General features: G+C 47.6%; 1 protein-coding gene across 7 annotated transcripts in view; it reads right to left on the bottom strand.

Annotated features, from left to right (window-relative positions):
* The window catches only part of BCL2L1 (BCL2 like 1), a 59,859-nt gene that overhangs the window by 6,225 nt on the left and 38,221 nt on the right, over positions 1–15,413 (bottom strand). The gene's annotated exons all lie outside the window — the stretch shown is intronic.

Below are 15,413 nucleotides of genomic sequence, written 5' to 3'. Positions count from 1 at the left end.
AGGAGATGGAGGTTGCAGTGAGCTGAGATCGCACAATTGTACTCCAGTCTGGACATCAAGAGCAAAACTGTCTCAAAAAACGGAGAGAGAGCCTGTTTTAGCAGAGGTAATAAGTGAGGTGGGAGGGAGAAGAGGGGTGTTCCTGGGTTGTTGCCCGCTGTGTGCTGATTTTCCCCAACAGTCTGGGGACTCAGTGCAGGCAGGGACCAAGTCTGGCCCAGGACCCACTCAGACAGGCACAGACTGACTTCAGCTAGATCTCTGCCCAGAGGCAGCCAACTGAATGATGCAGGTCACCTTGTAGCTGCCTGTGACCCTGCAGAAGTCAGGTGAAAAGGTTGGCATGAGGCCCTGAGGAAAGGGGCCCAAATGGCAGGGACCAGCCAGAGGCTCAAATATAGTCACTACTTGAATCTGATTTTTTCTGTTCCCATCCTGGCTTCATTGCCCACATTTCCCTGTTTGTTTTTTTCTTATATCTTTTTTTTTTTTTTGTAGAATTGGGATCTCACTACATTGCCCAAGGTGGTCTCAAACTCCTGGTCTCAAGCAATCCTCCTAGCTTGGCCTTCCAAAGTGTTGGGATTACCGGCATGAGCAACTATGCCCGGTCTTCCCACTTCTTCCTAGTAGTGTGATTTTGAGCTGGTTACTTTACCTCTCTGGCCCATGTTGTCCTTGTTTTTTTCTTTTTCTTTTTTTTTAAGATGGGGTTTCACCATGATGGCCAGGCTGGTCTTGAACTCCTGACCTCAGGTGATCCACCCACCTCGGTCTCCCAAAGTGCTAGGATTACAGGCGTGAGCTACTGCACCTGGCTTGTTTTTTTCTTTTTAGTCTCTCACTCTGTCACCGAGTTGGAGTACAGTGGCATGAGCTTAGCTCACTGCAACCTCCACCTCCGGGTTAAAACAATTCTTCTGCCTTAGTCTCCCAAGTTGCTGGGATTACAGGCCCATGCCACCATGCCTGGCTAGTTTTTTATATTTTTAGTAGAGACAGGGTTCTACCACGTTGGCCAGGCTGGTCTCAAACTCCTGACTTCAGGTTATCCACCTGTCTTGGCCTCCCAAAGTGCTAGGACTAAAGGTGTGAGTCACCATACCCAGCCCTACTTGTTAATAGTAATAAAATAGGAGGCTGAGGCAGGAGGATTTCTTGAGCCCAGGAGTCTGAGACCAGCCTGGGTAACATAGCAAGACCTTGTCTGTCTCTTACAAAAACTTAAAAAAAAAAAAAAATTATCCAGGTGTGGTGGTGTGCGGTCCCAGCTACTTGGGAGGCTAAGGAGAATCACTTGAGGCTGGGAGGTCAGGGCTGCAATGAACTGTGTTTAGGCCACTGCATTCCAACCTGGGCAACAGAGTGAGACCCTGTCTCAAAAAACACAAAAGACAAAAACTATTATTATGACAGATGACCATTATCAAACATTTTAATGTTTTACCTGTGCTGCGCACTGAGCTAAAGCACTCTAGGCCATATTTCCCAATTACATGTACAACCATCACATTCACTTGAGAGATTATTTTTTGTCCTGTTTCCCTGCCTTGACTGGGTATAGCTTTGTCATCTGCCTCTCTTAGAACTCGGTGCTATACCTGGAACACAGCAGATGACATTATTTTTTTTTTCTTTTTGAGATGGAGTCTCGCTCTGTCACCTAGGCTGGAGTGCAGTGGTGTGACCTCAGCTCCCTGCAACCTCTGCCTCCCGGGTTCAAACAGTTCTCTTGCCTCAGCCTCCTGAGTAGCTGCGACTACAGTGGCGGGCCACCACGCCTGGCTAATTTTTTGTATTTTTTAGTAGAGACGGGGTTTCACCATGTTGGTCAGGCTGGTCTTGAATTCCTGAAGCAGATGCCATTCTAAAGGAATCTATTTTAGAAAAACAAATGAATGCTTTCATTTGATCCTTATAACATTTATCAATAGCCCCATTTTCAGATGTCAAATGGTGGCTCCAGAGTTTACCCAAGATCCCTATCTAGGAAGTGGCAAGAATGCGATCTCTCTGAGTTCTGGCCTCGCATGATTCTTTTTTTTTTTCCTTTTAATCTATCCAAGGCAGTACTTCATTCACACTCATTCTGACATCCAATCTTGCCATCTTAGGCCCTGCTATTTCTACCCACAGAAAACCTGACTTCCTTTGTGACTGCAGCAGCAGCAGACACTTTCTGAGCACTTACCCTGTAAAGTACCCTTCTCGGCTTTTTTGGTAGATTCGTTCATTAATTGTCTCCACACTCTTGTCAGTGGGTACTACCATTAACCCATCATATAGCTGATGGACATGTGGCCCACAGATGATATGTGACTTGCTCAAGGCCATGTAGTGAGCTAGTGACCTAACTGGGATGCCTACACCAGCAATCCAGTTCCAGTGCCTTTATTCCTAACCTTGATGCAGCACTCTGCTCAGTTTCAAAAGGACAATCATGAGCCAGGTCCATGTACTTCTGTGGCTGAAAGAGACCTTCATTCTAAGTCCAGGTAACCTGAGGCTCAGAAATACTGAGACCTAGTTAAAGTGGCCAGGTGTGGTGGCTCACACCTGTAATCCCAGCATCTTTGAGAAGTCAAGGTGGGTGGACTGATTGAGCTCTGGAGTTCAAGACCAGCCTGGGCAACATGATGAGACTCCATCTCTACAAGAAAAATCTTAAAAATGTAGCTGGGTGTGTTGGCGTGCACCTATGTCCCAGCTACTCAGGAGACTGAAGTGGGAGAATTGCTTGAGGCGGAGGTTGAAACTACAGCGAGCTGTGATGGTACCACTGCATTCCGGCCTGGGTGACAGAGTGAGGCCCTGTCTCAAGAAATCAAAAACAAAAACAAAAGGGAAGCCACTTTTAAGCCCCAGTATGTTTGACAGCAAACCCCATATTCTGGGCCAGGGCCACGGCCACAGCCCTGGGTCTGTCTAGAAGGATAAAGTAGCCGGAGGTCATCAGCTGAATGAATAAGCACTGGCTCCTGCCAGCTGAGGGGAACTGGTACCACAGGAAAAGGATGTGACGAAGACCAGGAGGGAAAGTGAAACACTTCCGTCCTGGCTTCAGTGAGGAACAAGCATTCCTGTGCCAGACGAACCCTTCCTTCCTCTTGGGTGACTCTGGAGGGCCCAGGCCCACAGCTTCCTTCCTGCCTAGTTATTTCAGGAAAGAGGTAGGTGGAGAAGAGGAAGGGGGTACTAGCAGCCAGGGAAAGTGCCAGGGACACCAGGACTGTACCTTGTCCTGTCCTCCTCACATCCCTGCATTGGCAGGCTGTGAGTCACCTGCAGAGTCACCTTCTGCTCCTGGCCTCAGTTTCTCTGATGGAGAGGCTGATAAATGCTTGCTGAATAAACAAACAAGGCCTTGCTAGAAGTTCCCTGGGAGATGGTAGGAAGGGCGGTAGGGCAAACGGAGAGGCCTTATCACTCTCTTGGCAGGGAGTTGCAGGCGGAGACTCGGAAGAAGTGAGGTTTGTGGTTGGAATCCACTTCCTCTGGTTTTCCCGGGGGAGCTGTTGGCTCCCGAGACGTGAGAAGACACAGCCTTTCTCCTCTACCCCACAGAAGCATAGGCCTGGAGGTGGGCAACTTGGAGAAGCAGCTCAGTGGGGACAGAGGCAAAGACAGGGGTGGTGAGACTGTGCTGGGGTCAACACCTCAGGCAATCCAGCCCAGCTATGGGTGCCGCAGCAAGCCTTTCAGCTTCTAAGCCTCAGTTTCTCCTGCCTTGAACTCCACAACAGTAGTGGTGAGACCAGAGGGTGTCAGAGAGGGATCAAGCCATTTGGGCTATAGGGAATACTGGTGGCATCCTCACAACAAACTTCATGTTAATCTTCCTCCAACTCTAACCCGTTCAGTTCAGCTGCCAGCCTCACCTCCTCCACCTCCTCCCCCACCATCAGTTCTAAGAAGCCGTGCCTGACAGATGCACTTGCATTTCTCAGAAAAGGAAGCGGTTGTGCCGGGAGGAGATAACACCTCCGCTGGGGAATCAAGAAAGCTATCAGGCCCAGCAGCGCAAGTGTGGGCTCTCCATCTCTCTAGCTCAGAACTGGGGTGATGGGCTTGGGGGCAAAGGGAAAGAATTCAGAAAAGCATTTACTGGGGACAAAGATGCTCATTTTGGGGCTCACAACCTCCTTCCCTGGAAGTGATGGTGATAAAGCAGCTGAAGTTTTACTAGGTACCAGGCATGGTGCTAAGTGCTTCATGTGCAAGAATTTGCTTAATCCTCACAATAACCCCACTGAGTACATGCTGTTAGTACTCTCCAGCTTACAGATGAGGAAACAGGAGCAGACAGGACAAGTCACCCTCCCAAGGTCATAGAGGTATTAAGTGGTAGAGTTGTGATTTGAATACAGGTAGTCTATCTCTAGAGTCTAAACACTGAACCATTCCTGGGTGGCTGCTATGTGCTCATATGGGTTCATCCCCTGGGATTCCGAGGCCTCCCCTCATTTCAACCCTATCATTTCAACCCTAGTGACTCTCTATTCTTTGGCAGGTAGGTGGCCACAGCCCTCCATTCCTCTCCCAGTGTCTAGGGTGAGAAAGACCAATACTCACCCTTGGAACAGAGTCGGAGACTCCAGTGACCTTACAGCATACCCATCTGACCGTCCATGTAATACTCAAAATCACCAAGAACACCCCCATTTCACAGACAAGGTTGAGAAAGGCAGAGTGCTGAATTCACACAGTGGGTCCCTTTCATCCTGATGGTCCACACCCATGGGAGTTCGTCGTCATCTCTAGGGCATTCTCTCCTTACGTACTTGTGATAGAGAGCTCCCTCCTTCCTGGGTGGAGCATTTCATCTATGGACAGCCCCCATTGGAAAATTCTTCCCTGTCAGGAAGCTGATGCTTGTCTCCCTCTATCTCCCTTGACTGGCTGGTCTTAGTTCTGATCTCTCTCCTCTGCTGCTCTCCTCCAAGTATCAGTTTCCTCATTTGTGAAATGGAGGTGCTATCTGGATGAAGACATTTAACTTCTACTACCCTACCAAGTTGGGCTGCCAGAGCACAGGGCAGGCAGGGAACCAATAAGTCTTGAAAACCAGATTAAGACATTTTGCTTTTGATCTCATCTGTAAAATGGGGATAAAAAAATGTCCTTATTTTTTTTTTTTTTTGAGACGGAGTCTCACTCTGTCGCCCAGACTGGAGTGCAGTGGCATGATCTTGGCTCGCTGTAACTTTCACCTCCCATGTTCAAGTGATTCTCCTGCGTCAGCCTTCTGAGTAGCTGGGACTACAGGCATGTACCATCACGCCTGGCTAATTTTTTTGTATTTTTAGTAGAGACGGGATTTCACCATGTTGGTCAGACTGATGGGCCATGAGGATTGAACCATGCGGATTCAAATGGTAATACATGTAAAGGTCTTATAGAACTGCACAGGGCACACAGTTAACTTTGAGTAAACGTGAGCTATTATTGTTCTTACTAGTAGACCATGACTCAACTTGCGTCTCGGAGCCTTCTCTACGGCCTACAATGGCCTGCAGGGTTTTCTCAGCTTCACCTAGGGCCAGGCTGCCTTATTCCTCACGTGCCATGTTCTGTTCAGACTCAAGACCTTTGCCCATACTGATGCTTCTGCCAAGCTCTCTCCCACTTACCTCTGAGGTCTTAATCCACAGGTCACCTCCTCAAGGAGCCTAGCGGCTCGCTTCCTCCCCCATTTGACTACGGGCTCTGTCCCCTAGGCCTTGCCCAGTGCTGGGCCCAGAGAAGGTGCTGAAGAGTATGGCTGAGTGGTGGACAGAGAGGGGGGAAGAAAAGAAAGCCCAGTTCCCTCTCTCTTCATCCCTTTCCTCACTGCCTGGCAAAACTAAAAAGAGGCCCTGATAGAGCAGGTGATTAGGCAGGGCGTCCAGTATTCTCCAGAACATATCTCCCAGGCCAAGGAAGGGGAACAGGAAGCTTATGGAAAGATTCTAGAAAAGGCATCTTCTGCATTGTGCTGAGGCAACAGGTGGGAATGGGATAGCAATCTCTAAAAACTAGGACTTCCTTCTAAGCTCTGACTCCAAGTGCCCCATGGTCCAAAGCAGCTTCTCTTTCCTCCTCTCCCCGGAAAGCTATGGCAACTCCCTTGTCTGGTGCAGATCAGTACTGGATGCTGTGGAGAAAAGGGTACCGGGCTGGCAGTCAGTGGATGTGGGTTTCGTTTTCCAGTTCCATCACTGATTTGCAGGTGAGTCCTTTCCCCGTCTGAAATTCTGGGAGAGTCTGGGGCTTTCCCCAACTGTAAAATAAAGTGGGGGTCATCTCAAAGGACTCCTACTAGGGCTGCAGTATAAGGAGAAGGAAAGTAACTCATAAAGACAAACGAGTGACTACCGGGTTGTCTCTCTCAGGGGTATCCAAAAGATCCAGTAATTAGTGTATAAGGTGAGAGGCAGCATTCTGAAGTAGGACTTGTTGCCACAAAACAGTTTGATCCTTCTCCACCTCAAAGCCTGCTGGGCATTGCTCTGAAATCTGCAGGATTCCAGGGGAAGAGAGCAATAGGCACATCTATGACCCAGGGCAGACTCCTGGGCAAGGCTAGATCTTTCTATGCTCTAGCTCCTGTGGCCTCGACCTCTTCACCCTAGCACCGCCTCCAACTAGTCCAGACAAGTCCCGGGTATTTTCAGCCACCTTTATCTGATCGGAAATGTTTGGAATTCCACAGCAGAAGGCAACAGCTCTGGAGGATTTGGGGAAGGGAACAAATCCCATAACCAATACCCTTCCCTCCCCACTGTACAGATGAATGCTCACACCCCATAACCAAAAACTCAGGGCTGAAGGCGCCCACGGGGTTGCATTTCCTTCCATTCTGTGATGTGATGGAACTGGGAAACAATACCCATATCCACTGTCAGACTAGTACTCTTTTCTCCACAGCATCCTGCATTGATCGCTACCAGACAAGGGAGTGGGTTCCTTCTAGTTTTCTGCCCTATTCATTTCTGCCCCAGTCCACCACCCCTTTAAGGTGCAGAACAGTAAGACGCCTGAGATGGTGAGAAGAGGGCTTGGGCACCTTGCCTGATGTCAAGGGAGGGGCCACCCAGAGGTGTGCTATTCATAGTTAATACCCCCAGCACCACCACCAGGAGGCCCAGAAGCAACTCACAGTCCCACCTGATATGGCCTGTGGACCACCCAGAAATTTCAGAGCATCACAGAGACATGTGACTCTGAAATTGAGACATGTGAGCAGGTGAGGAACTGAGGCCCAGAGGAGGTGAAGGGACACCTCCAAGGCTTCATACAGGGACACAGCAGAGCCTGGCCTCAGGCCTCCTTACCCTGGAGGGAGACAATGTGTGTGGCTTCCAACCCTAGTTCTATGACTGCCTGACTGCAGGACCTGGAGCAAGACACTTTACCCCTCCAAGCTTGGTGTTCCGGCTGCAAAATAAAACAGCTGTACCTACTTCACAGGCCTAGCAGCAGAATTAAATGGTCCATGGTAAGTGTCCTGTAAATGTTAGCTGTTACTGCTGTTGTTGTTATCATTATTATTATTATTTGAGACAGGGTCTCGCTCTGTCACCCAGGCTGGAGTGCAGTGGCATAATCTCTGCTCACTGTAACCTCTGCCTCTCAAGTTCAAGAGATTCTTATGCCTCAGCCTCCCAAGTAGCTGAGATTACAGGGATGTGCCACCACACTAATTTTTGTAGGCTAATTTTTGTATTTTTAGTGGAGACGGGGTTTTGCTACATTGGTCAGGCTGGTCTTGAACTCCTGACCTCAAGTGATCCACCTGCTTTAGCCAAAGTGCTGGGAATACAGGCATGAGCCACTGCACCTGGCCAATTTTTTTTTTTTTTTTTTTTTTTTTTTTTGAGACAGAGCTTTGCTCTTGTTGCCCAGGCTGGAGTGCAATGGTGTGATCTCAGCTCACTGCAACCTCTGCCTCCCAGGTTCAAGCGATTCTCCTGCCTCAGCCTCCTGAGTAGCTGGAATTACAGGCATGTGCCACCATACCCAGCTAATTTTGTATTTTTAGTAGAGACGGGGTTTCTCCATGTTAATAAGGCTGGTCTCGAACTCCTGACCTCAGGTGATCCACCTGCCTTAGCCTCCTAAAGTGCTGGGATTACAGGCATGGACCACCCCGCCCGGACTTTTTTTTTTGAGATGGAGTTTCACTCTTGTCGCCCAGGCTGGAGTGCAATGGTGCTATCTCAGCTCACTGCAACCTCTGCCTCCTGAGTTCAAGTGATTCTCCTGTCTCAGCCTTCCAAGTAGCTGAAATTACAGGTACCCACCACCACGCCCAGCTAATTTTTATATTTTTAGTAGAGATGGGGTTTCACCATGTTGGCCAGGCTTGTCTGGAACCCCTGACCTCAGGTGATCCGCCCATCTCGGCCTCCCAAAGCGCTGCGATTATAGCTGTGAGCCACTGCACCCGGCCCAATTTTTTTTATAGCTAAAAATGGGTGGCTCCATTTGTACTTCTCAAAATGTCTCTCTTATTTGTAGCTATAAACAAACAAACAAAAGTAACAGCTAGTATTTGCTGAGCTAATATTTACTGTCTGAATTCTCAAAATCTTGCAAGTAGGTAGGTGCTGTCCCCATTTTACCAATGAGGAAACTAAAACTAAGACAGGTGATGAGACTTTGCCTGAAGTCACTGGTTACTAGTGAGGGCATTTAACTTCACAGCATGTTACATTTGCCAGTGCAACAGGATACATGTAGAGGTTTTACTAAGACCTTTCCTTCACCCTTTCACCTACCCAATATTTACTGAGAATCTGCCATTCTTCGGCCTTGAAAGTCAGAGACGACTTTGAGTACATGGAAGTAGCATTCCCCCCTGGTTCCCTGGGTGCCTCAACAGTGAGAAAGGGAAGAATGTGCTGAGGCTACTCAGTGATAAGCCCACTTTCCCCCCAAGCCAGCTCTCTGAGGACAGTACTTGCAGAAAGAGTTCCTCTCTCTGTCTGGTCTTTATCTTGGCAACAAAAGTGATGCCAAATAGCTTTGGTGAAGCTATTAGATGAGTTTTCTAAGGACACAATCTATCTGTAAGCCAGGCTCACCTATGGAGTTGTAGGAAGGCCCAGACAGGCTGCCCTACCTAGTTTTGGACACTCATTCATTCAACAAATCTTCATTAAGTGCCCACTAAGTGTCAGGCACTGTGCTAAGTGCTGAGGATAAAGCAGCAACTAAATAGAATGAAAATTCGTACCTGTATGAGTTTATAATCAAATGGGAAGAGACAGGCAATAAACATGTCAGATGGTGATGTGTTAAAAAGGCATAAATGTGAGAAAGGCGGTAGAGAGAAACATGGAAGAAGGTCAGATTAGAATCCATGGTCAGGGAAAACCTCTTGAGGAGGTGAATTTGATTAGAGAACTGAATGAAGTGACGGAACAGGCATTGCAAAAATCTGAGAAAAGGCTGTGGGAACAAGTGCAAAGGCCAGAGGCAGGAATGTGCTTGAGGTGCTCCAGGAACAGGAAAGATGCCAGTGTGGCTGCAGTCCAGTGAATGTGAGGAGACTGGTAGTGATGAGATCTGGAGGTCGCTAAGGGCCCGATTGTGTAGAGCCTGGTAGGCCATTTAAAGACTTGGGCTTGTCCTGTGGAAGCAATGCAGGGTTTTGAGCAGGGAAAGGACATGACCTGACTTTGGTGTTAAATGGCATCCCTCGGGCTGCTGAGTGGAGATCTCCAGGGGTCTGGTAAGTTAACCAGGAAAATACGATGGTGGCTTAGCCACAATGGTGCCAGGGAAGTTGGTGAGAAGCAGTCAGTTTCAGAATTTATTTTTTAAAGTACAGCTGAGCCAGAAACAATGGCTCATGTCTACAATCCCAGTACTTTGAGTGGCTGAGGTGAGAAGATTGCTTGAGCCTAGGAGTTTCAGAGCACCCTGGGCAACACGGCAAAAACCCTATTTAAAAAAAAAAAAAAAAGCTACAAGTTAGCTGGGCGTGGTGGCATGTTCCAGCTACTCCGGAGGTTGATGTGAGAGGACTGCTGGAGCCCAGGAGGTTGAGGCTACAGTGAACCATGATGCTCCACTGCACTTCAGCCTGGGTGACACAGCGAGACCCTGTTCTCAATCAATCAATCAATAAAAGTAGAGCTGAAGGATCTGCTGATGAATTAGATGTGGACTGTGGGAGTTGCCTGCCCTTTTGGCCCTCTGTTTCCCATCTATAAAAGGCAGGGAAGAGGCCCTTGATACCAAAAGGATTTCTTTTCAACTTGATAACTATGAGGACCTTGATGAAGAAAGAGATAAAGCAACTATTTCTGCTGCTCTCATGGAAGCAAAATCATCTGTTCACCAGGCCCCAAAGTGGATGGCAATAAGATGAGGAAGGCAGAGGATGGACAGACAGTGCAGCAAAGCGAGGGCAGGGCTCTGCCAAGGCTGCGGCTGTCCCACTTTCAGCACACACATCACTTGACCATTGCCAGGCATATGCCAGGTCACAGAGCAGACAGGCTCCACTGGGAGTGGGGGTTGGGGTAGCTTGCTTTATATTAGGAGGGAAAAGGCATCAGAGCTGTGGTTGTCCAGGGCCTGCTAAGGCAGAAGGTGCTCAATGACTGACTGACTGACTGAATGAATGAATAAATGAGGTACTGCCAGAAGGCCAATATATGTGCAAGAACTTTCCAAGTCCTTCCAAATTAACAGGAGGTAAGCCTGGCCCAGAGGATTGCTCTCCTGCCACTTTATCTGCTTATTCTAGGCTGAGCTTCAAGTTCCCGTTCTGTGAATGGGAGACTATGTGGTCTGAATCACAAAAGCAGAATTTTAGAGCTGGAAGGAAGCACAGACACATCTGGTCCACTCTATCCACAATTTCAGCCATCACTATTTTGACCTTATCTGTGATTCTGTTACTATTTACTTAACATTTTTCTTTTCAAGACAGGATCTCACTGTTGCCCAGGCTGGAGTGCAGTGGTGTGATCAAGGCTCACTGCAGCCTCAACTTTCCAGGCTCACATAATCCTCCAGCCTCAGGCTCCCAACTAGCTGGGACTACAGGTGTGCATCACCATGCCTAGCTAATTTTTTTTCTTTTTCTTTTTTTGTAGAGATAAGGTCTCACTATGTTGCCCAGGCTGGTCTCAAACTACTGAGCTCAAGCTATCCTCTCGCCTCAGCCTCCCAAAATGCTGGGATTTTTTTATAGGTGTAAGCCACTGTGCCTGGCCTACTTAACATTATTCTATCAATTGACTTACTTTTTATAAATTTAAATAAATATATTAAAAAGCCTTAATTTCTTCCACAAACCTGTTCTTTCTGCATCTTTCTCATCCTTAAATCCCTTCTGGCATTCATCTGTCTATATATCCTGATGGATCTATATCCCAAATTTATCTAGAGTCCCACCACTTCTCACCACCTTCATTGCTATCACTTGGTCCAAGCCAGCATCATTTCTTGCCTGTGTTGTCCTAACAGCCTCCTTACTGGTCTTCCAGCTTCTTATCGACCCCATAGTTCCTTCACCACATGGCAGCCAGAGGGGTCAGCAAAGTCAGTTTCCTGTCTGCTCAAAACCCCCCACTGCCTTCCCATCTTACCCAGAAGAACCAAAGTGTCTCACCACTGCTCACACAAACCTTCCTTTTCAAACACTTCTCCCCTGCTTACTCTGTTCTAGCCACTCTCATCTCCCGTGCTCTTCCTCAAACATGCCAGGCACACCATTCCCACCCTGAGGCAGTTGTTCCTTCTGTCTGGAGTGTTTTTTTTCCATAGGCTGTTGCATGGTTTCCTCCCTCAGCTCATGCAGATCTCTGCTCACATGCCTCCTCCTCAGAGGCCTTCCTTAATTATCCTTTTTTAAAAAGGCAAATAGATAGCAAAAGCTGCCTGCTGCCAGCCCCCCAATCACTCTCTGTCCTCTTAGTACGTAAACTTCATGATGGCCAGGTGCGGTGGCTCACGCCTGTAATCCCAGCATTTTGGGAGACCAAGGCAGGTGGATCACCTGAGATCAGGAGTTTGAGACCAGCCTGGCCAACATGATGAAACTCTGTCTCTACTAAAAATACAAAAACTAGCTGGGCATGGTCGTGGGCACCTGTAATCCCAGCTACTCAGGAGTCTAAGGCAAGAGAAGTGCTTGAACCCGGGAGTCAGAGGTTGCAGTGAGCCAAGATTGAGCCATTGCACTTCAGCCTGGGTAACGAGCGAAACGCCATCTCAAAAAAAAAAATGTAAACTTCATAAAGGCAGGTATCCCCAGTAGCTAGAATAGTGGTTGGCAGATAGCAGACACTCAGTAAGTATTTGCTAAATAAATAACTGCAATGAAAAGGCAACTTATTTTTCCTACTATAAACAGTATCATTTGCCTCAGATGGAAATCAACATAAAATACATTGACTATTAAAACAGAAAATGTCCATCTGCATATCGCCTCTAGTTATCTTGAAGATCTTTGTCTAACACCTTTACAGAGGAGATATGTGAGGTCCAGGGCAGAGTCAGCCAGCCAACTGCAAGCCAGTCCAGAACAGCCACACAGGTACCCCACAACATGCCTTGGAGCCATAGCCCTGTCCCCCAGGGTATGAACAAAGAGACTGAATCTCAGGAAAGATGTAGCTAGGTTGGACCAACAGAACCTATCTGGGGGGCCAGGAAAATACCCCCTAGCAAGGCACAGAGCTAGCAGTTTTGCTGAAGAGAACAAAGGCCAAAGAGGCATGAGTGCCAGGCCAGGAGAGCCTCATGGGGCTGCATCATGGGCGACAGGCACATACAAACCTGTAAGTGAGGTCCATGGAGACCAGACAGCTGAGAGCAGAAATGAAAACAGGATAGGTCCCAAAGGGTGGCAGCTTCAATCCCGTAAACACCAGACAAGTGTGGGGTTCAGGTGTAGGTCTGGGGACCCAGCTGAGCCCAAGGGAAGGAAGGGTCCTCCCCAGTCTCCTCCATCAGTGATGATGACTCTAAGCTGAGCTGAGCAGAAGCACCACAAATCCAGCTATAGTCACACCAGACATCAGACATTAAGGAGGGAAGAGCCAGGGCCACCCTTCTCATCTCCACATTCCGGATGGTCTATCTCCTCCCAAACCCGCTCCAGTCCCAGCCAGCTCCACTCATATGGGCCCTTGTGATCCAAACCCTATTTAGAAGGGACCATCCATTTCCCATCTTTGTGGAGCTTAGTGAGCATGGCTGCAGGTGCAGGGGGCGAAGCTAGAGCTGTTGTAACTGCCAGGCCAGCAATGCCTGACCTACATCTCCATGGTTGGTTGCATGCAAAGAAAAATACCAGGGATTTCCGTTGGTGTTCACCAGATGCAGCTGCCAAGAGAAGGCTGGGCCTTCTGAAGGCCTGTTATGAATAGGGCAAGACAAGCCGGCTGGGATAGGTGAGAAGGCTGGCCTGTAAATTATTACCTGGTTCTGGAAGCTTCCCTAGATTTTAGAGACTCTATATAATTTTCACCTGCTTTCTATCAAGGTCCTCCATTAAAGCTTAAAGCTTTGTTTTTCTTCTTCTAGCATATTTTTATTAAGAATTGAGAAAGGGAGAGAGAGAAAGAAGACTCTATTTGGGAAAAAGTTCCCCAAACTAAATAGTTGTTCTTATTGTAAACCACTAGCATTTGCAGTGAGGCTCTAGTTCCCCACAGAAAAGAGGCAATTTGAAAGTTCCACATGGTCAGGTTCAAGAAACATAGCTTACTACTGCTTTGTGGTGGCTCTATTTGGCTATGGTCCTGTCAATTAAGCACTATGGGCCTCACTTTTCTCCTCTGACAAGTGTGGAGGTTAGACCAGATGATCTCTCAGGCTTTCTCTCCAGCTCCAAAGCACTAGGACCCTATCCCCGGGCCTTTTTTTTTTTTTTTTACCCCTCAAGGGAGCAGTGGAGTGTAAGGGAAAAGTAAGCTTTCTTAGCAGACAAAAGACTGAGTTCTAATCTCAGGAATGCCATTTATTAGCTTACTGTGTAACACTGGCAACTCACTTCACTCTGGCAGCACCTCATTTTCTTCATACATAAACCAAAGACCCAAAAGTGCATTGAAAAAAGTGCTCTAGGGGAGGGAGGGAAACAAAAAAAAAAAGAAAAAAGAAAAAAGAAAAAAGCGCTCTAAGAGGGCCTCGGCATTATTATGCCTCCCTTATGCTGTTCACCCATTAGCATATCCTGGCTTCCCAAAGAACCTGTTCTTTACTTGACATTGCTCTGACTTGCAAACCCCTGCCCTTGAAAATAACAGGTTCCAAGAGCTATGCCAAAGGAGCCAGAATAGCCTCTGGGTCCTTAACCCTCTTCTGATGTCAATAAAAAGATCACTGCTATTTATTCAATGTTTTGTATATGCCAGACCCTCATGTGTGTTTACAACACTTATTTTATGGATAAAGACATGGACGTTCACAAAGGTGAATTTACTTGCTCAAGATCCAACAGACACAAAATGAAGGTGGTTCAAACCCAGGTGTGTCTGACTGCAGAGCCTGTGTTCTTCTCAGTAGAGATGTGGATGTAGCACAAATGGGAGAAAAGAGTTGGGACTTAAAGTCAGAAGATCTCAGTTCACCCAAGGTAAGAGGAAAACCCTATTTACCTCCTCCTAGCATTGTCAGAGGCTCAATGAGATAACGTGTGAACACAAGGAAGCACTAGACAAACTTTAGTTAATGATGTTATGCTATTATTTTATGACTCCAGCCTGGCTTTCACCACATTTGAAGAGAGTAGATGTAGCATGCTGTAATATCTTAGAGATAGTACAGCCCCACTTCCCTGTCTTGTGTCCTACAGTATCTCAGGCTTCCTTTGTTCACATCTGGTCCATCCTTTCAGATTCCCATTACTTGGAACCTCCAGGCCACCCAGCACTATACCCACAGCGCTCTCCCTGAAAGGTCATGGAGCGGAGGGGTTCAGAGTCCCAACTTTCTCACTTTTTTGTTGGGCACCTCAGGGATGATGGCTTACTCTGAGTCTCAGGATCCACGTTTATAAAATGGACATAAGACCTATCTCATAATGCTCAATAAATGTGTGCTAGCTGTTTTAATTATGTTATGCCTCCTTTCTTCTCTGAATTTCTCTAACCCTTACAGTCTTTTCCATTTACTCTGACACTTTCAGTTTCATGATCTAAGTTGTTGAGAGCTAGCTCGATACAGCTAGTGCTCGACTTATGACCACAATTGGGTCCGACAGACTGGTCGGAACACGATTTGGTGGTAAGTTGAGTAGGCAATATGCACGCGGAGATGGTAGTGCTGCCGGAAGCTGGTCCGCACTGTCGTAAGCCCAGCTGGGCAACATTTGCGCTGCCAGATGTGGAGCAGTTGTGGCTAGCGATTGTGGTCGTAAAGTCGAATGGTCGTAAGTTGCATAGGTCGTAAGTCGATCAATACCTGTA

This window comes from Sapajus apella, unplaced genomic scaffold (assembly GCF_009761245.1).
Source record: "Sapajus apella isolate SASKATOON/1434 unplaced genomic scaffold, GSC_monkey_1.0 scaffold33, whole genome shotgun sequence".
In the NCBI taxonomy this organism is placed as follows: domain Eukaryota; kingdom Metazoa; phylum Chordata; class Mammalia; order Primates; family Cebidae; genus Sapajus; species Sapajus apella.
Note: the sequence above shows the minus strand (reverse complement) of the source record. Positions and strands in the feature narration are given on the sequence as shown.